Raw genomic sequence first — 21,479 nt, 5'->3', positions numbered from 1 at the left:
ATGGCCAAGTGCCAGCATGATCACCTTCCTGCAGGGGTTACCAGATGTGTGGTGTTTGCCGTGACTTACTTCCTCAGACACTGGGGCAGCCTTCTCCCATACCTGCTCCTGAACCCTGCAGCACTGTACTCTGGGCATAGGATGTGTCTTGAACATCACAGATCAGCAATGCTATGGGTGGCACTCAGCCGCAATGCTCACTAGGGAAGACAAGGCACAGGGGCTTCAGGTGTAACCAGAAACTGAGCATGGGGCTGTGCCCTCCCAGGTTCAGTAGCCAGACCCACTTCCCTCTCAAAGGCCCCTCTTCTCCACAGGCACTTCTCTGCCATGCTGCCAGGTTCTGACACAAGCCTGTTGTCAAACTTCTTAAACTGTGTGATACAGTGTCTGTTATTGTACTTCCTGGATATGACATCATTGGGAAGAGCTAGCAGATTCAGGTTTCGACCAGAGCTCACCAGCTGATGGAGAGTCTGGGGCGAACCTCCCAGGAGGATGGGGGATCAAGGGCTTATGGGTATGTGACACTCCTGTGGGATGTGGGCTCTAGGCTCTCCAAGGTGCTCCTTCACCAAGGCTACCTTGAAGCTATGATGTGATGCAGAGAGGGCCCTCGACTCTGACTTTGCTCTCCAGTGCTATAACTTCCTTCCCAGAGAAACACCCTGCTGCACCTTTCTGCCCCATACATTCCTCTCTGTGACAGAGCTCTATACTATCCTGTGGTTTGCAGTGTCTTTCCTCTTTAAGGAAAGTCCGAGTTTTTCAATGTGGATTTTCATGATTCCCTAAAGAAACTTGAAATCACATTCCAGATGACCTCATTTCCTTGACACTCAGCCTATTTCTTCCCTATTTGGAGCTAATATGGCCCCATGGCCATGTGGGTGGAGCTGAGAATCATCATCCACAATTCTGCAGTTTTCCTTTGAATTTACCTTAGGACTCAGGTCAATCTGCAGTGAGGAAAGGTCTCTCCAGTGGGCACTTGCTGCCAACACCCTATACCATTTGTTATCTTTGAAATCTTTGAACCTTTGCTGATGTCCGTCTGCTGGGCAGGACAGCAGACTCGAGGCCTGGAAGCCACTGCCTGCCTTACCCTTGTATCCCCAGGCCCTAGCACACTGCCAGGAGTGACAGATATATATGTCAGCTTAACTGGGCTAAGGGACATCAAGGTAGCTGACAGAACATCATCTCTGAGTGTGACCTGATCATGTTTCCGAAGAGATCAGTATTAAACCAGTGTGCTAAGTAAAAAATGATCCATTCATCCTCCCTGATGTCGGTGGGCACCATGCAATCTGCTGAGGGCTGGGTAGGATAAAAAGGCAAAAGGGTAACTCTCTCCCTTATAGAGGGGCCAGCCACCCTGTCCTGCCCTCAGCCTCTAGCACTCATGCCAATGGACGTTTTCCCCAGGCCTTTGAACTCCAGTGAGTCAGACCACCAGCTTTCCTGGCTCTCCAGCATATAGACAGCATACCACAGGACAGTCCATCTTCCGTAATCCCATGAGCCAATTCCCATCAGATATCCCCTGTGGTCTCCCTCTATACACTCCACTGGTTCTATTTCTCTGGGGAAGCCTAAACAGCCCACTCAGCAAGTGACTTTGGGTGACTGAAAAGCCTGAGTGGCTTCCTAGGCCCACATGTAGCAAGGCTGGAGCTGTGCTCCATGAAGCTATAGTTTTGGAGGCTAACGTCCAGGAAGGTTGGGATGTGTTATCGATTTGAGTTACAGAACAACAGGTTGAATTTGTATACTGTGATAGGGACTCGTTGCAAGAAGTCATGATCACTGGCTTCTAAAAGCTGAAAGGATTCTGGTGGGGAAGGGTCAGGATATAGGGGCCTGGGACCCCCACCTACAAGAGGGAAAGCACCATCAGAAACAAGGGTGGCAATGGAAAGTGTCTCCAGCCTGATAAGGTCCAGGGCTTGTGGCACTACCTAGTTTCACCTGGTGGCAATCCAGGAGGTGGTGGTATCATACACTTCATTCTAGCCGTAAGAAGCCAGAGCTCAGAAAGTTACAAGGGCAGAGCTGTTGACAGCCTTGCTGCCCTTGGAGCCCAAGTGAGAATAAGCTTGGGAAACTTCACTGACATAGGATCCTCCTGCACAGCCAAGAGATAACCAGACAGAACAGTTGTGAGGAGCAGTCTAGCCTGCAAGGGGAAGCAGCCATGGGAACCAAGCCATCAGGGTGAAGACATGCAGCCCATGAGGATGCGAGACACTGAGGATCCTTGAGTAGTGGGAACCCAGAGCCTGTGTAAGTGGAAGGTGCCTGAGAGCATTTACCCTGAGCCTGGACAAATCTCAAGCACTGCACTGACACACCCATAGTGGACACTTGGCCAGGAGAGAAGGAAAACCCGGCCCCTGGTATGTCCCCTTGACTTGGAAGGAGACAAGGAAGATGTAGGACTCATTCAGGAAAAAAAAAAACCTAAAGAGAAAAATCCCCCAACAAAACCTCTTACAAGAAACCCAGGAAAAAGATATCCCCCACCCATGGGGAGGAGGTACGTGTCAGGCCACATGGGAAAGGAAGTGGTAGAAAGGAAGGCCAAGTGTGCAGATTTTGGTCAGAGGGGCTAAAGAAAGCCATGGCAGGTGAAAGGTCAGGGTCTGCAGGGGTGGAGGGACATCTGGGGCTGGGACACTATGTGGTCAGCAGAAGGATCAAGTCAGAGCCAGAAACAGACTCACGTCCTGTCCTGAAGCCCCTCCAGGGGCCCCTGACTCCTGAGTCTCTACAACTGTTCAGTGATCATGGCTTCCCCACTTCATGGTCAGAGCAAGTCGGGTCTGTATTCACCCCTCCATGGGGCCACTGAGAGCTGGGTGAAGGTGCTTCTATGCCTCGGGGTTCTGCCTGTTTCTCTGTCAGCTGGTTCTCTCGTGTCTTTCCTTCTCCATCCATGTAGAGACTGTGCCACATTTGTGGAGTGCTCCCCAGTTACCTTAGTTCTCATCATCCCACCTTAAATTTATTTAAACAAGGAAACGACCCTGTGAGGGTCACTTCTTATGACAATACATTAGACCTACACTGAGGACAGTGGGGCATCCTGATTCTTAGGATGAGTTCCTCAGCCCTGCTCCTAAGGCCAGTGATCACACTCCCTCTCCTAGCCCATGCCGACCCCTCCTTTCCCTGGGCCTCTGGTGTCCAGAGACCCTCCTAACCTCTGTAGCTGCTGTGGGGGGACAGCCACAGGGCATCCTACTCTCTCGACACCCAGGACAAGTCAGCTTCCCAACCCCAGTGCAGCTAAGCTGAGCACTGAGCACACAAATCCTACCCAGCACCAGTAGCCACTGTCATTTGTGTTTACCATTTTACCCATGTCCTGAGAGGACAAGTCACATGTACCTAGAACATCTACCTGTCAGAAGGGACTTCCAGCTACCCTGCAGGGGGAGCTAGAAGTCCTCACTTCCTGTGGATAGGCACCCCACGTAACACTCTCCTTCCTCCTCAGGTGGTACACACTCCAGAAAAATGTCCTGTCTGAGCTCACCTGAAGGTCAGTACACACCCCAACCCTCCACAGACATTGCTGTCACCAAGTTTTCAAGGCTACCCACCCCTGCCCTACCCTACCAGGCTCCAAGATTGGTTCTGCATCTCAGAAATCATATGGCCCTTGCAGAAGTCATCAGCAACACTGTTTCCAGAAGCCCCTGTCCTCCAGCTAGGAGAAGGTCAGTATCCAGGAAACCGTCCTGCAGAATTTCAGACAGAGGCAGCTCTATTAGCATTCCTGTAATCTCTAATCCAGAGATGCTCTGCAAAACCAGTAATGAGCAGAAAGGATTTGCCTGTGCTGACCTCTCAGCAAAACTGCACAAGGAGCTCCACATGTGATCAACAGTGCTGCCTAAAACCCTCCCATGAGATGAGTGCTCTTCTCCCCACAGAGCACTGTGCGTGGTGAGCAAGGCCTGGAGGCATCTGGAAGTCAATTTTTCCCACATATGCAAAGCACCAGTGTCCACACAAGCACCCTGTTTATGCTTATTTCCTGGTCAGGCTTGACAGTCAAGCCTCAGTCAATCATTTATTCATCTGAGACTTCAGCTTGGGTCACTCAAGTGGCACAAAGGGAGAGAGAAAAGATCTTCCAAGAAGACAGCTTCCAGCTTCCGTGGGATAAAAGCAGCCCCATCCGTGGTTTCTCCTGCCTTTCTGCATACATGTTTATGCTCCTGGACTGTGACTTGGACATGACACAGCCCATCTGTGCCTTTTGCTCTTCTGCATCTTCAAAGTTTACAGTTTCCAAATGCTTTCATTTTTTTTTTTTTTTTTGAGTCTGGAGGAGAACCACCAAATGTAAGAAGACCCCTAACTTGGCTTGAGATGAAATGGATTTGAGGTTTCTGGAATCCCTCAAAGGCTGTGCCCAAGCCAGCCACAAGCTGAAAATTTTGTTTTCTTCTATGATCAGGAAGATCTCACAAACAGAGCTCCAAGCTGTTATCCAAGGGAACAGAAGGCTCCACCCTATATGTCTCCTCAGGCCAGTGCATGATGGGAGTTGTGGGATTGAGGGATTGAGGGATTGAAGGATTGGAAGGTAGAGAGAGGGAAGGATGCAGAAGGCATGTGGGCCTCACCCACATCATTCAGAATGGGTGTCCAGCCAGGCCAGGCTTGGGCTCCCCATGCAGCCATGTGGATCTGTATGTGAACCAAGAACCTTGTTCCATCCACCATATCAAAGGTTAGCTCAGCCAGCTTTCCTGCCAAGTGCAGACTGCAAGTCAGGAGGCTGAGTGTGAGATGAGCAATCATTCACCTCCCCACACAGCCCAGTCTTCTGGACCATCATTGCCCTATGGAAATGCTTCACTGTTATGGTCTTACTAAGGAAAGGCATCACCTAGTCTCAGTGGATCATAAAGTGGAAAAGTGACAGAGGGAGGCAATTGATAGGCTCTCTGGACACCCTGGTAGAGCTGATAGCACACACTGGCTTGGACTCTGGGTCCAGGATGCTGCTTTCTCCTCTCACAGCACATGGTATCACTGATGCATTCATGGGCTCATTGTTCTTGCCACCCTGGAGTCACTCAACTGGTTCTGTGGCTTCAGATGAGGACCAGTGTGTGCTTCATGCTGCTGAGTGGTGAGCAGTACAGAGCGGGCTTCTCTCCTACAGCTCACATTAAAACAAATGGTGAAAGACTGAATTCTCCTAAGTGGGGAGAGAGGGAAAGATTAGTTTCCAATTTCACCTCTTCAACATTGGTTCCAGCCAGTGCAAAGAGACACAGAAAAGGAAGAAGATACAAATATAGGAAGGAAGGAATGACATTATCTTTATTTTCAGGTAATATGACATAGAAATCCTAAAGGATCTATAAGAAAACAACTTGAACTAATAAGTGAGTTTTGCAACATTCAGGAAAGCAAGTCAATATATAAGTTCTGCTTCTACATATTATTGATTTAAAATGAAATTAAGGTGTGTAGCTCTGTGTTAGAGTACTTGCCTAGCATGCATGACACCCTGAGTTCCATCCTCAGCACCACAAAAAAAAGTATATACCTGTATATATGTATAGGTGTATATACACACATTTATATGAGTATACACACATACACACACACACACACACACACACACACACACACACACACACATATATATATATATATATATATATATATATATTTCATATACATATATATATAAAGTGAACTTGAAAATACAATTTACAATAATATCAAAAATTGGGGGATGAATTTAAAAAATCTACAAAAAAAGTCTATATCAAAAGCTATAAAACATTGCTGAGAAAAATCATGATAAAGAGAAATATCTTAGATGGAGGATTCAAATTGATGTAGTCAGTCAATGAAATCCCAGCAGACTTCTTTCCATAAATTGACAAAATAACTTAGAGATTTAATGAAGACCTAACAACAGATACAGCCTCCAGGTGAAAATCTGAGGCATTTGCCAAAACTGGTTGTGAAGTAAAGCTGCTGAGTTCAAGGCAGGTCTGACCAGAAACCCCAGATAGATGCACTGGAGAAGCGTCAAGTCCAGAAAGGACAAACAGACCCACAAGTGACTTTCAGCAAGGGACCAAAACAATTCTGCAGGAAATCCCAGCAGAACATCCCCGCCCTGGCCCAATGGCCATCACATGAAAGTGAGCTCTGTGGTGCCTCTGAATGTTCACATATGCTGGGAAGAGACACTGTGAGGTAACCACTTAGGAGACAGTTCGGAAGTTTCTTAAATTCATTGCATTTCTCCATCTTAGTGTTCCTCATCAGGGAGTGAGCACATCTGGACAGAGAGTGTGCCAGATCCTTGGGTACCTCCTCATTTCACAGGCCAGGAGACCAAGTTCTAAGGCAGAGGACAGGCCAAGCCAGCCCTGGGTCCAGCATCTCACCTGGCCTGCCACCACTCACCCACCTCCCTTACCCCATCCTCCTTCTATCGTTCCCCTCCCCATCCTCCTTCTGACCTCCTCCCCTCCTCCCTTCCTCCTCCCCTACACCATCCTCTTCTCTCTCCTACTGTCTCCCCTCTCCTCCCATTCTCCTCCCCTTCTTCACTTCCTCTCCCTCCTCCACATCCCTCTCCTCTTCTCCCTCCTCCCTTCCTCTCCCTCTTCTCACTCCTCCCCTCCCCACTTCCTCTTCTCCCCCTCCTGGTTCCCAGTGCTTTCAAAGTCAGCCTCTGCAGAACCCGCTAATGAACAGAATTAAAAGGCAGAACACACACTCACCCAAGCCCTGGAGACTCCTTCTTGATATGGGTGGTTTAAAACTACTTTCCCATTAAATTTTTCTATGACAACTCTCTTAATGAAGAATCAAAAGACTCTCTTTAAGTCTTGCTGTTCAGAAGGTTGACTGTGGCGGCTGACATAAGACTAGGCAAGGTAAATGCCAGGAGCCATCTGCAAGGGCTCTATCTTATTTTGCCTTTGTGCAAAGTGATGCTCTTCCCCTTTATCTCCCTGACCCTACCCCAGTGTTGATGGCCTGTCTCACCAATGACAAGTTGCATCAACCCAGGGAAAGAGCTCTACCAGGCTCTGTTTCATTTAGCAAGGGAAGATGTAAAAGTCCCATGTCTAGTCGAGGAATGCTGTCATGTTTCACATGGCACCCGAGCCTCCATGAAAGACCCTTCAGGAAGGGGCAGTGAGCAGAGTCCTGGGGAATTTCTATGCAGACCCTTCCACTATGGGTCCCTCAGGAGGCAGAAGTGCAGACTCTGTGACTAGCCATTGGCCAGATACACTTAAGAGGTCCCTTTCATGAGTTGAAGCCAAGCCCAAGCTGAGCAAGTGGCCCTTTGACTCAGTATCAGGCTCCCATCCCTCCCTAACTGCTCTAACCAGACTGGACACATCTGGCTACCATGCAAATCACTGCTAATTGGTCTCAGGAACCACAGATCCCTCTCCCGGAGAATAAGCAGAGAAGAGTCAGAAAGTGGGGAGGCATGACAGAACTCTCCAGCCTTAAAAGCAATAAGCACATGTTCTGGCCCTTCTGCAAGTTTCCATATACAGATTGGCCTGGCTAGATCAATGATGCAAACTTTCAGGTCACTTGACAAAAATTAGGAAGTATCTGCCATGCCCAGGTGAGCTGGACCTTCTGGAGAATCACAGGGCCTTCCGGGGTCATTGGAGAGTGAGTCAGTTGTGCTTCTCTCCAGGAACTCCCTCTCTGCCCTGTTCCTTTTCCCTGGCCTCTCTGGCCATTCTGTCCTCTTCATATGTCCTGCCAAGCCCACTTCTGAGGAGCCAGTGTCTTGGTGCTCCCTTGCCACTGACACTCGGCTTGTGGGTGTGGATTGCAGGAGGGTGCATAAGAAGGGCTCCAATCCAGGAGCAGGAGTTGGCATCCCCAGGAATCTTGGAGCACAGAACCCCATGTGGAGAGCAAAGGACTCTGGCTGAAGCCAGGGCTATGGGAGGCTGGGATCCCAAGTGTGTGGTCCAGAGAGAAGTCCCTGCTTATGTGCAGCTCTCTTGGAAGTAGGGGGACACCCTCTGGGTGCCTGTAGGATGGAAGCAGCCTATGGCGACATCCCCTGGGAAGTCCCTCATGGCTGCAGTCTCCCAGGACCCAGTGCAGGGCTGCAGCCCTGCTGGGAAGTGCCCACCAAGAGTACACCTGGAAAACCTCAAAGCCAGCTACCTGGACAGCTGCTGCTCCAGCCCATTCTCACCAAGAGAGGAGATGGGTGGGAAAGGAATTAGGTATAGGAAAGGGCAAGGCAAAGCCTCTACCCTATCCTGGACCCACTGCATCAGAGAACAGCTTGGGTCAGCTGCCCAAGGCACTGTGCCTCTGCTGGCTTGGGCAGGCCTCCCAGCCCTGCCTCACTTCCTTTCCCTAGCAGGATGGCCAACAGTTCTGCTCTGAGCCCAGCTAAGCCTCCATTTCAGCCCAAGAGCCTCATCCAGCCACACTGACCAGCTTTCCCATTTTCTGAGCACACAGGCACTGTTTGGGGGAAGAGGGGTCCTGCTCCAGGCAGTGACATTTGGCTCAGGCTCCACCCTGTGTCCAAGGAAGAGGAATTACACCAAGGTGCATTCCCACCAGATATGGGCATGGTCAGATAAATTTGGGCCTCCAAAAGTGTCCACCATAGAAGAACCTGGGTATGTATCACTTTGCATGCAAGAAGCCCTTTATGGATGTGGTTAAGATAAGTACCCTGAGGCTTGGGATCACTGTGCTTATCCAAGTGGGTGTTTTTACAAAGGAGGCAAGATGCCCAAAGAAGAGTTGAGGGGACAACAGGAGCAGAGAAGCAGCTTTGAAGACAACAACCTGCAGCATTCAGAAGCCCAAAGAGGCCAGGACTGAGCCCAGCAGGTCCAAAAGGGCCAGCCCTGCTGATACCTTCCTTCTGACTCTGTGGAGTGCATCCTGGACCTTGACTTCCAGCACCAAAAGGGAGTGAGCATGTGTTGTTTTAAGTCTCTAAGTCCAACGTGGTTTGATAAAGCAGCACCAGAGGTACAGGAAGATGCCCTGTAACTTGGTCAGCCCCAGCCTGGCTCCAAGGAAGCAGGCGTTAGCCTTTAGTTTGTCACCAGAGGGGATGATTAGCAGGTGAAACTAATGCACATAAAACCAAACAGTACGTGGAGGCAGCATGACCATGCTGGACACACCTGCTTTTGTTTGGGTTTTTGTCTCTTGGGGACACCACCTGACCCAAAGCTCTGCGGGAGGCCCAAGATAGGTATGGGAAACTTTGTGGCAGTCACACCTGGAAGAAAACAGAAGCCAAGACTCTCAAAAACCTAAATATCATCTCCATTCAAGTCAGAGGTCCAGGTATTGATTGGTCCACTACAGACTGTTTGGTAGCAGGAATTACAAAACTAAATTTGCTCTGTCTATTCATCTGCATCGCTAAGGCACTGTGGGTCGGTCCTGAACTCCAAAACAGCTGGTTAAGCTCCCCACACAGAGTTTTCACTCTAAACCAACTCATAGAAGCAGGTGAGACCATTCCCTCCAGGCTCTGCACACACAGGGTCCCTCTGTCCTCCACCCCCAGTCCTTTACTGCACATCCATACAGTCTGGCGGTAGGATGCTGAGGACTGTTTTCACCCAGGACAAGACACAGGATGAAGGGCTTCGGGTGACATGGATTAACTGTGCCAGGAACCACAGTTACGAGGGCAACTGTGCAGAGGTTTCCAGCCCCTCCATGAGGTCTGCCCCATGGAAATGAGTTCCTGAGCTGAGTTCCATAATTTATGGAAATAAACGCCCAGAAAAAAAATATTAAAGAGTGCTTTTTACAATTCACTATAGCTAGACTATGGAGCCAACCTAGATGTCCTTCAATAGATGAATGGATTAAAAAAAATGTGGCATAGATACACAATGGAATATTACTCACCAATAAAAGAGAATAAAATCATGGCCTTTGCAGGTAAACAGATGGAGTTAGAGAAGATAATGCTAAGTGAAGTTAAGCCAATCCCAAAAAAACAAATGCAGAATGGTTTCTTTGATATAAAGAAGCTGATTCATAGTGGGATAGGGAGAGGGAGCATGGGAGGAATAGATGAACTCTAGATAGGGCAGAGGGGTTGGAGGGGAAGGGAGGGGACATAGGGTTAGAAATGATGGTGGATTGTGATGATTATTATTATCCAAAGTACATGTATAAAGACATGAATTGGTGTGAATATAATTCGTATACAACCAGAGATATGAAAACTTGTGCTCTATATGTGCAATAAGAATTGTAATGCATTCCACTGTCATATAAATAAAATTTTTTTAAAAGAGTGCTTTTTAAAGAGTGATTTCATTAGTTTGCTTAAAATTGGAGTCCAACTAAAAGCTAATAAAATTCTAATACCCCCAGAATTCTTAGGAAGGGAGTATGTTTTCCTCTTCTCTGAAGAGCCTCTGCCTGGGTTTGTGCCATGAGTCCCACAAGACTGCACCTCACTTTAGGACAGCTGTGGTTCAGGAGAAATGTCTGGAAATGGTGCCCATACACAGGTGACACCAGAGTCCCCAGCATGGCTCTGAGGCAGCAACCCCAACTCCTGCCCCAGGTGAGAAGAAGTGGAACTCCTCTCCAATGGGGCAGAGGTCTTCCCAGACAAGACCGTGGCCAAGACCAAGCAGTCTGTTCACCAGCTTATCTGCCACACGTCTATGATCTCCCAGGAAACAGATGTAACCCTAGCCCAGGCAGCCAGCAATGCTCTCCCATAGTGCATGTTCTAGGGGGAAAGACACATGGCAAATAAATCCTCCGACTTATGAGGAATGTGGTGAAGACACAGATCAACTAAGGGGAGTGAGGGTTCCCATGAGCTGCACACAGAAGGTGCAGAGGACTGAGAGCACAGGTCTTAACAAAGTATGACTTGAGCACAAGTATGATTATGGGGCAGCCACTCTCAGGCTGACAGGAGTTTCTTGGGAGCTGCAGGGCGCTGAACACTTGGAAGGATCTTCTCACCCCCCTATGTTGCTGTGAGGTAGGACCAGGCAATTCTATTTTCAAAGGATCAGAGCAAGTATGACATTGGCCTGTGATGTTTCTAGGGACAGGACTCCTCACCTCACCTCTCTATCCTAGCTGGAAACAGAGCATCTGCTTTATGGGAGAACCCTCCCTGAAGCTGCCAGGGTGCAGTCTCAGACATGGGGAGATGGGCCTGGTGACCTAGGTATGTGTAGCCAGAGGAAGGCTGAAGATGCCCTTCATGTCTGGCAGCTCCCTGGTGAGCTGGGAAGTCTGCTTTGTACCATTTTGGGAACCCAGTTCACAGAAAATACTGGGCAGTGGTGCCCCACACATGGGAGCAGGAAGGAAAATCCTGAAGCTACCCCGAAGAAATGTTATTGGTCTCAGCAGACTTCACCTGTGCCCACTTTCCCATCAGGCATCCTCAAGCCTCTCAGTTTGGCCAGAATCAGCAGTTTGCAATGGGCAGCATGGGACACTTATAATCCCCCCCAACCAGGTGCACTCAGCCCTGATGGACCGCCCAAGATGAGCACTCAGCTCCCCTGCCCCAGGAACTGAGAAAGGAGGCAACATCTGTAACAACTATTATCCATGTAAGAAAGAACAGGGGAGTCCCCACTCCTACATGCCCCCTTCTCTGCTAACGTGGGAGGCAAGGAGGCCAAGCCTGGCAGAGCTGGGCAGCTGGCCCAGCCTGTCCTCCATCTGCCAAGTCTATGCTGATCAGACATACAGTTACTCGCACCTAGAAAGCACCCAAACCACTAAGAGATCATTTTTAAGGCACATCAGAGATGGGACAGCTGGGAGTTTGAAGAAAGTGGAGAAGAGAGTTCTCTACTAGGGTCTTGGCATGTGAACCACCACTCACACATGTGAGGTCCTGGATGAGAGTTGACAGCTCTGTCCTAGGCTCAGGACACCGCCATGGCCAATGTAGCAACCCTGGACTCCTCAAGGATAAAACAAACCCACATACCTGTGATTTCTATGCCCACTCAGCACCCTGCAAACACCCATCACAGACCCACAGGAGGGCAACTCAAGGTCCCAAGCCCAGGAGAACATCTGCCAGAGCCTGAAGGTCATTCTACAGGAGCTGAAGGGGAAGCTGGGAGGCTCGCAAGGTCTCTGGGCCTTTATCCCAGATGCGCACCCATGGAAGGCCTGGCTCCACCTTGTGTCCCATGTGTGTGACTGGGGCCCCACCCTCCGGGAGAGCCTGAGAGGCTCACAGGCTCTTCATGTTCTGGGCCAGTCCTTGGAGCTCCCTGGCCTGTGTGGAACTGCTCTGGGGAGGGCTTTGGTCAGCAGGCACCTGACTGGTTGTGCCCAGACTTTGCCCCCTCCATGATGCAGGCCTCTCCCCTGTAGGAGCTCATGTGCTTGCTTTTCTACCAGTATTCTGTGTCCCCAGCCATGCAGGCCTGGGCCTGGACAATGTCCAAGAGAAACTTGCCATGTTGATAAGGCAGAGAGGGAAGTGGTGGGCAGCATGTCCACCAGGAATGGCCCCTCTGCAGCTGTGTGTGTGGTACATTGTTCCTGCAGTCACCCCAAGAGTTCCAGAGCAGCTGCTCTGGGGAAGCTATGCTACTCAGAACCTGAGGGTATCCAGCCTGTCCTGAGGCCAGGCAAAGTGGCTTTGCTTCTGTGCCCTTAGGGAGAGCAGGAGGCCCAGGCTGGAGGCCATGGTCTGGAAACCCTGGCAGCTCCTGCCTCTAGCAGCTCCGTCTTTCCAGATGACCCTGCTGCTGTCTTAGGAACAAGTTCTTTATTTTTGCTGAGCTAGTTATATTTATATTTACAAAAAAAAAAAAAAATCTCTACAATATGAGCAAGTAAGAGCTGCAGCTTCTGGTGTAGAGATGACCAATCCCCAACAGGTACCATACCTGGTGCTGGAGTCAGGGTGAGGTGGGTTTCTGGAGGCCTCGCAAGAGTTAGTGTGGACCACAAGCTCCTGCAGATGGGAGCATCTGCTGCTCTTCTCCCTGGGACAGAGGTAGAAGAAAAGCAAGTCCCTCCCCTCATTTCTTCTGGGTTGTTTTTAAGGGAGACAAGGGATAGTAGAGGGTGTGGAAGGTGTCTCCATTTCTTCACTCCTTCCTAGGTATTTATAGTCACAATGTTCAGAATGATTTGCCAAGCCTCCCCCATCTGCAGAAGTTACTCCAGACACCTGGGCTCTGGGTACACATGAAGACCCCATGATCAGAATGATCATGAATCGCTTGCAGGAAATGATCTAGCTTTATGATGGAGAATTGTGGGGACATAATTTATGCCATGGCAAGGGGCCAGGCAGTCCTCTGAGGAAACGAAGAGAACAGGCCTCAGTCAAGCCATCACCTTGTATGGAGAAGTTTTTATTTAGTGAAGCTAGTCTGCCTACTTCTGAGATGCAAGGGGCAGCTGCCTTCAGAACACTCAAGCACTAGAAGTAGCTCTCAAACCCACCAGCTTGCATTGCACCAGGCAGGCAAAAGGTCAGAGGGTTCTACCTTCCTTGACCAAGCGGTCACTCCTTGCCTTCCAATGGCACAGCTGCCAGCAGATGGCTCCCTTCCAACAGAGCTGGACTCTGAGTCAGTCAGCATCCCAGGGACCATGAAACTGAGTCAAGTGGTAAAGCCCAGAAGCTGGGAGCCAGGCTCACCCCACTGGGTATCCTAGCCCTGCAGTTCACCCATGGCAAGGTCCCTGAATGGCACCAGCCCCCCATTGGCAACACTGAATCTGAAAACCAGAGGGATGGCAGCTATTCAGAGTTTATACGTAAGAGGTCAATAAATGTCCACTTCATTCTTAAAATTCTGACATCACTGCTCACAGAACAAGAGCAGAGGAGATAGCATGTCCCTGCTATTTGAGCTCCAGGTAGGTGGGGGAGAGAGCTGGCAGCCTTGCCTTAAGGCTGGTCCTTGCTGTCACCACAGCTCTGGAGACCATGGTGTGACTCTCTTTCGCCACAGTATAGCCAGGCCAAGGATGTTGTCTGCAGAGCTGGGGAGCAATGGATATTTGGATATTGTTTCCTGGGCATGTGATGAGAAGGAGTCTGTCTAGACCCATCAGTGACTGGAGTAACAAGTGGGGACCCTTTCCCATCCTTGCCACTCAAAGTCAGGGTCCAGACCCAAAGGGTCTGGAAAAGGAATGGTGTCTGCAGGCACTGGTGGTCCAAGGGAATCTCTCTGGGCCCAGAAAAACAAGGAAACAAGTTCCTGCTCCAAGTGCAAGACCCAGCAGGGGTGAGGGGCAGAGTGGGCCCTTGGTCTCCTGCAGAGATGGCCACTTGAGATTCCCAATTGCCACTCTTGCACTCAACAAGATACCTCCATGAAATGAACTTTGAACTTATGCAGACTCTCAAGCAACCCAAGTCTAGAAGACCTGGAGCTCCTTGGTAATGCTCAGAGGCCCTTTGACTGAGCCTAAGGAGCCTGTGGGCACTGTCCTGAGGGCCACAGCCACCACCTTCCTGGTGTCCTTTTAGCAATCATGAAACACCAAATGGCATCATTCAACACCCATGGCATGTGTAGGGAACATACATGGGGAATCACATGCCGGTGAACGGTCCCTAGACCCCCACTCTGGACTTCAGGCCATGCCTTGACTGTGCCAGGCCATGCCTGGACTGTGGTATCCTCCCACAAGGCCCATGAATAACTACCACAAGGAAATGACCCCATGCCCTCATGAAGCCTTGGGTGGGCCTGCCAGTCCAAGGGCTGGAGCCCCATCTGCCCTAGTCAGCCCAATACAAAAGGGTAAGCCCTGTTCTGAATACACCTGCCTTAGTGACCTTCGCCCTGTGACAGTCAGCCCAATCACGTCCTGAGCAAACTCACAAAGCCCGAGGGACATTTCTTCCCTTCACAGCCTGGCTGCACTGGGCACCATCTGAATCCATAGGCCAGAAGTGTTTGCCACCCTCCTGTCCCAGCTAGAAATCCAGGCACCCATCTGTGTGCGTCTGCATGTGTGAACATGTCTGTCAGCACATGGCAGTATAAACACATGCCTATGTATCCTGTGTGTGCCTATACACGAATTCAGGTCTATGTGACAGAAGCATGTGGGGGGGGGCATGTGGCGGGGGGCGGGGGGGGGGCATTGGTGTCTAAGGACACACACAGCACCATGTCCTGTGGTACCCACTGGCCTGCAGGAAGGAAGCCCGTGGCAGACATGCAGGGTCTGAAGCAGCCCTTGCCACCACTCACACGCTGCCCAATCTGTGCCCAACTTTACCTGCCAGGCCTCAGTTTTTAGAAACCAGGAGCAAAGATCCCTTCATCCCTGATTTCCACTGATGTGTTGTTTCCCAAAGAAGAAGGGAGGGAAAGGCTGGGAGGAAATGTGAGCTAATCCCAAAATAGTGCCCACCACCTTCCACTGGAGCTTAGCCCTGAATCTGACACAGTCCACTGAGTTGCTGCTGATTACTTTTATTATGTTTTTTTGCTCCTTCCTTATCTCCGTCCAATCTGGAATTGAAGGCTCTGGGACTGTGCTCCACTGGGAGAGGTATAGGCCTTGGATCCAGATATCACGTGTAAGATCTGAGCCCAGCCCCACCCTCCTGATACTGCACGTGCCCAGCAGGATGAGAGACTATACTTAGCTGAGATGTCAGACCTGGGGCTGGCCCAGGGCTGGTCAAATGTCCCCAGTCTCCTGATGTATCCCCAAATAAAAAAAGTGTTCTGGGCTCTCCAATAGGCTTCATGCTAAACACCTGGCTCCTGGCTTCTCCTGCGACCTGAACCTACCAGTATGACCTGAAAACTTAGAGATTGGCCACCAGGAAAGCATCAAGGCCCCAGGCCTGGTTCTGCTAAGAATAGGCCCCTGGCCCGTCCTTTAGATCCCTGGATCCCCAAGGTGGGGACCATCTACCTCCTTTCTGAGCCCAGACTCAAATCCCTGTAAAGAAGTATGGCCTCCACTGCTTCCTTCAGGCAGCAGATCAGGTCTCATGGAGATCAGCTGTGTCCATTTTAAGGTCCCCATCACTCCTTCCCACGGGACCCTCCAAGCCACAGGCAGGAGAGAGAGATTTCCCCAGGGGTCTGCCAATGTCCCACTGAGTTCTTTTCTTTAGCCTGGACCAGCAAGCAGACTCCTTAAAACCTGGAAATTTGACAGGCTGAAGAATAAAAAGAGGCAAGTGCATGTTTATTTCCCCCAAATGCACACAGTGAAATACAGAGTACCCACAAACAGTGTCCCATGTTGGGGATGGCTGAGTGCCGGTTCAGCCCTCCAACCCCACATGGCCTGTCAGAGAGAGGGCTGCAGGATTTTGCCCTCGCCTTTTCTTTCTGAGCCTTCTGACCAATTGAGAGTTTTCTGACAAATTCACATGGTCTCCATATCCCAGAGATCCAGGCCTCGGGGTAGGGCTGACAAGGGTCCCTGTGTCCAGGTTTGTAAAGTGCTTGCTGTCCTGGCCATGCCTAGCCCTTTCTTTTAGCTGAAAACATGGGTCCCCCCATAGGTTGGTAGGAGTCTGTCCATGCTTTAGCATGTTCCCATCAGGGGCCTTGCATGAGGCTTGCCTGGGACAGAGTTTTAGTGGGCCTGGGAGAGGATAGAGTCCCCAGAAAAGGTCAGAGGATGCCCATTGTGGTGCTGCCTCTGGAGAGGCACCAGCAGGGGCCACTGCAGCCCACACACATTTTCAAAGTCCCTCTGGCTGCTTTGCAGAGACAGTCATGATTCAGGTACCTTCCCGTCCCCCAGGACTCAGAGTCATGTGCTACCTGGGCGTTCTCCTCATTAATTGCCACCAACTTTCCTCCAATGATTGGAAGGTAGCTCTCAGTATGGGTCTCTGCACCCCCTGGGAGGCCCCTGCCAGCCATGTCTCAGCCATCCAGGAGGAGACACCCCAGCCTGGGGGCATAAGATCACCAGGATGGGGAGAAGAATTGGTGGTAGCCAAAGCACTGGGGTCTGTGAGGCAGAACAAGAAAGGCCTGATTCCCAGCCATGTTCTCCATCTTTGACGATAGGTTATCAAAGCCCTGCTTCCTTTAAAGCATGTAAGGGACCTTCCCACACCCTCACAACACAGAATTTTCCATGAGCACCTCTGCCAGCCAAGTTCAACGAGGCCCAGCATATGAACAAGCCAGTGTGCATTGTCCTGGTGCCAAGAGCAAAAGGTACGCTTGCAGAGGTCCTGAGTGTGCTCAGCTGCAGCCAGTGCATCTGTGCAAGCTGCCATCAGAAGAAGCTCTACTGTTCGCTTCCCCCAAGAGTGGGTCAGGCCCTCACCCGTGCATGGTCCCATTGTGCTCTGGCAGAAGCCCCATAAACCCCTGTTCCGATGGTGACTTCTATATTGAATTGAGCAAAAGGACCCAAGGCTGTGCTGGAGACACTAAGAGCTGATAACGGCTGTGTGACAGGGGACAGGGAGCTTCAGGCACACACTTCTGGCTGCACAGCAGCCTCAGTTCCAAGTTTCTCTCACCCTAGGCACAGTCTCAGCTGAAGGTGCCACTGACACCAGGAAGAAGAGAAGATGTGGCCCCTGAGTCCATGTGCAGGGACATGCTGGGGTCGGGTTTCAAATGGGGGATGAAACCTCCCTCTGGAAGTCACCACCTCATTCGTGCCCATCCTCCTGTGTCCCATGCTGCAAAAAGACCTGTTTAAAAGCACACAGTTATTCCCTCGCAGCTCAGCAGGTGGGGAGTCTGAAGTGAGTGTCCCTGGGCTGAAATCAGGGTGTCATGGGGCTGGTTCCTCTGAAGACTCTCAGGGAGGTCTGCTCCCCTGTCTGTCTAAATCCAGAGCTGTCGACATTCAGGGCTAAATAATTCCCATCACTTCCTCTTTGGTCAGGTAGACTCTGGCCCACCTCAGTAATCCAGGGTCAACTCCCTATCCTCACCCTCAATTCACATTCACAAAGTGCCTCTTTCCATGTCAGGCACCATATTTACAGATTTCATACATGTCATTGGAGGCAGAGTCCTTGGGACCTTGATTCTACCTGGCCTCCAGGCTGTAGGCAAGAGAGCAGCTCAGTGAGGGACACTGATGCGCTATAATCAGTCCTCCATCTGTGCTAACAGAATGTCCATCTTACAAAATCCCTCCAGGCCTCCTGTTGCCTTAAAGCGACCCCCATCAGACAGCTCCCACTTCTGCAGCACCAGCTGTGCCTTTCCCAGGCTGCTCCCCCATCCTGTCTCGGGCACCCACCTCCCTACCTCTCCTGTCCTGGCTTCTCTCATCCCCAGACTCTGCAAATACTCCTTGGCATACATCCCATCCACTTCTGATTCTTAAGTGGAGTTTTTGGAGGGTCCTCACATGGCATTTTAGGATTTGAAGCCATGCTTCATGGTTAGCAAGCCATGGAGGAACTTCCAGGGGACCCTCCTTCCCACATCTAAGAGGTCACAGACCCAGAAAGGTAGTCAGCTGCAGGTTCAGCATGGCTGGTGGCAGAACAGTTGTGCAGCAGCTGTTCTGCTGACCCACCCAGAGGTGTGGTCCATAAGCAGAGGGCCTGTGTCTATACCTGTATGCCTAAGTGAGTTTGAGCAGGTGTGTTTGTGTGTCTCTATGTATCTCTGCATCCACTCTCTCGCAGGACCAGAAACCATAGTCCCATTTTCCCTTCCCTGTTCAGGCTTCTTTGGTGACACAGGGAGGTCAGTGTCCCACAGGGGCCTCTGACTCACAGGCCACTTCCTCTTGCCCTGCCACCCCCAGGCAGGAGCACAGGCACCCACAACACAGACCAGAGCATGACTCACCCACCTGCCAATCTCCAACTGGATGGCTTCCTGGGAAGGGCAATAGAGACATGAGAAAGGCATGAAGAAGGGGACCAGGCCTCCTTGGGCCTTGATCCAGATTTTTCCCACCTTCTGTTCCATGGTTAGCATTTTTGTAGTGTGGGTAGGAAGCCTGCCTACCCTAAGGCCACAGGTCGTCCTGCATCTCCCAGGCAGAGCGTTTAGAGAAGACTCTCCTGAGAGTCCTCCACCCATCAGTGGATGACCTGATGTGTTACAGGGGACAAGGGCTCATTCTCTTCCACATGGAAACCATCTGCCATGCCCAGGACTGTCCTGTTCCCACAGGAGAAAAGGGCATCCAGAAGGCAGTGGCTGCAGCCCAGAGGCCCACCCTTGGAGGCCATATGTCTGGAATCTGTGGAATTCCCAGAATTGATTCAGCATGGCATGGACTCTAGTCTGCTCTACTTTGAGGAACAAGCGTTGAGCTGTGAGTATGCACATTACACAATCAGCTGTGTCAGTGACACTGGACTCAGGGTTTTTCTGTTGTCCTTACATTGAGAAGGCTGAGCAGACAGCTGGAGCACCCAGCCAAAGGGGAAGCACGGACCTGCACAAGTGCTTTTGTGCCTCTGCGTGTGCCTGTGTGTCTGTGTCTGTGTTCATGCGTGTGTGTAAGCTTGTGTCTTATGACTAAATTCTTATGTGTCTGTGTGCATCATGGTTGTCTGTGTGTACATCTATGTGTCTACATGTGCCTGTGTACACACATCTGAGTTTTTGAATCTGGGTGGGCATGAGTGTGTGTCTGTGCATGTGTGTATCTGAGTATATACACCTGTATGCATGTGTCTCTATGTGCACATGTATATGGATGTGTGTGTGCATGGGTGAGCATGTGTGTGTGTGTGTGTGTGTGCATATGGGTGTTGAATGTATATGTGGTTTATATTATGTGTTTGTGTCTGTGCATGCACATGTATGTGGAGTGTGTGAATATGTATGTGTGTCTGAGCTTTGTGCCTGGGAGTATATGAATGTGTGCATGTACACATGGGTATGTGCATGTACATGTTTCTGTGTGCATGTGTCTGCGTGCCTGTGTGTGCACATCTATGTGGATGTGGTGAGGCATGGGTGTGTGTGAGATGGGCTGAGTCAGCATTGTCAAAGTGAGCAGGCCCCACAAGACTCCTTCCCATGAGTACATGGAAACCTACCCATATTCCAAACAGAGATCAGATGAAGATGGCAAGGCAACTTTGGCCAGTAGTGTCCTCTCAGAGGGGACATAGAACCTCTGCTCACAGAGTACTTGTTCCCTTTGGCAGCAGAATCCATCTCCCAAGCCCAAGTTCAGTTCTGAGGAAGTGCACCCTTGGATTTGGGTCCAGAACCTTCTCTGTCTTAAGAGCAGAAGAGGGAGTTCCAGGCTGGAACACCTATCTCATACAGGTGTGGTCTCCCTCACCTGCTCCAGGCTCCAGCGGGGTCAGACATCCAACAGTGAGTGCAACTGATTGACTTCTCTGCTTTCACCCTTGAGGGGCCCCTGCTGCTGTCCCAGGACAGTCTCATGATCCAGGCCCCACTCAGCCTACCCTGACTACCATGTTAGGTGGAAGATCCCATTCACGGGCACTAACTAGTCCATTCAATCATTAACTCCCAAGGCCTACCTGTCCCAGGACTCAGATCCCAGCGGTCAATCAGCCTCAGGTTGAAGTCCATGTCCACCACTTCTAGCCAGGATATCCTGATCTCCCTGGTCTCCTAACTTTCTCTCCTCTCCTGGGTGGAACAAAAGAATCTCCTGCCACACATGGTGGCCACGCAGATAGTCAGACACAAACCCCAGGGTTGGGTACTATGATTTCTCACCACTCTGAATCCCCAAAATGAACCACATGGAGAGGAGGAAGGTCCAAGGCCAGTCTTGGCCCACAGAATAATCCCAGGTATTCACTCAGTTCTTAGTAGAACCACCCCCAACCCCCAGCCCCAGAGAGCTCCACTCCACACTCAGAGGAGGTGCAAGGCTGGATGTACCTCTTAATGAACTGTTTGCTGCAAATGCTTTCCACCTCCAAGCCACACTCTTGGAGTTAAACCTGGCATTTGAGTATAATAATAAAGCCAGGGAAGCTCTGTTAGCCAGCAGGACACTATGAAAATCCAATTAAGTTGTGCATTTTAATTCCTTTGCCTGCCCAGCTCACTGCTGGATGAAGAGAGGGAGAACGTTGTTTATCTGCACAGCCCAGAGGCAGGTGCTTCCCCACCGTGATAAACCCAACTGAGCTGCAACCAAGAGGGTGCATAATGGAAGTCATTTAAAAAAACAGCATTTCCAACGCTGATCTTTCATTAATGCAGACATAAAGTGCTGGAATAAGGAGATTAGTTTGTACAAAAGGGTAATTAATTGTATTTAGGATCTTCTCACTGGCAGACCCCAGGGCAGGGAAGGTCTCTGGCCATCCAGCAGGACCCTCCAATGGTCAGAGCTGGGATTAAACAGCTCCAAGAGAAGGGCCCTGGCTAGACACCCCACCAGGTCAGCAAGGAAGCCTGCTTGGGTAGTCGGAATTTGCACCTGACAAGGCCTTGAGTCTTGAGATTGGATTGTTTGCCCTGAAATCAGAGCATGCAGTCTGTGTGGCCCTTAGAACCTGT

The 21,479-nt window shown here is 50.5% G+C and overlaps 1 pseudogene; it reads right to left on the bottom strand.

The window, feature by feature from the left end:
- Window positions 1-20,534, bottom strand: part of LOC124076939 (rho GTPase-activating protein 20-like) — a 29,994-nt pseudogene extending 9,460 nt beyond the window's left edge.
- Between the last annotated feature and the right edge of the window lie 945 nt (window positions 20,535-21,479).

The sequence above is a fragment of the Marmota monax genome, unplaced genomic scaffold, assembly GCF_021218885.2.
Source record: "Marmota monax isolate L192 unplaced genomic scaffold, Marmota_monax_Labrador192_F-V1.1 WCK01_AAM20220418_F8-fsc00266, whole genome shotgun sequence".
In the NCBI taxonomy this organism is placed as follows: Eukaryota; Metazoa; Chordata; class Mammalia; order Rodentia; family Sciuridae; genus Marmota; species Marmota monax.
This window is presented reverse-complemented; position numbering and strand designations above follow the sequence as displayed.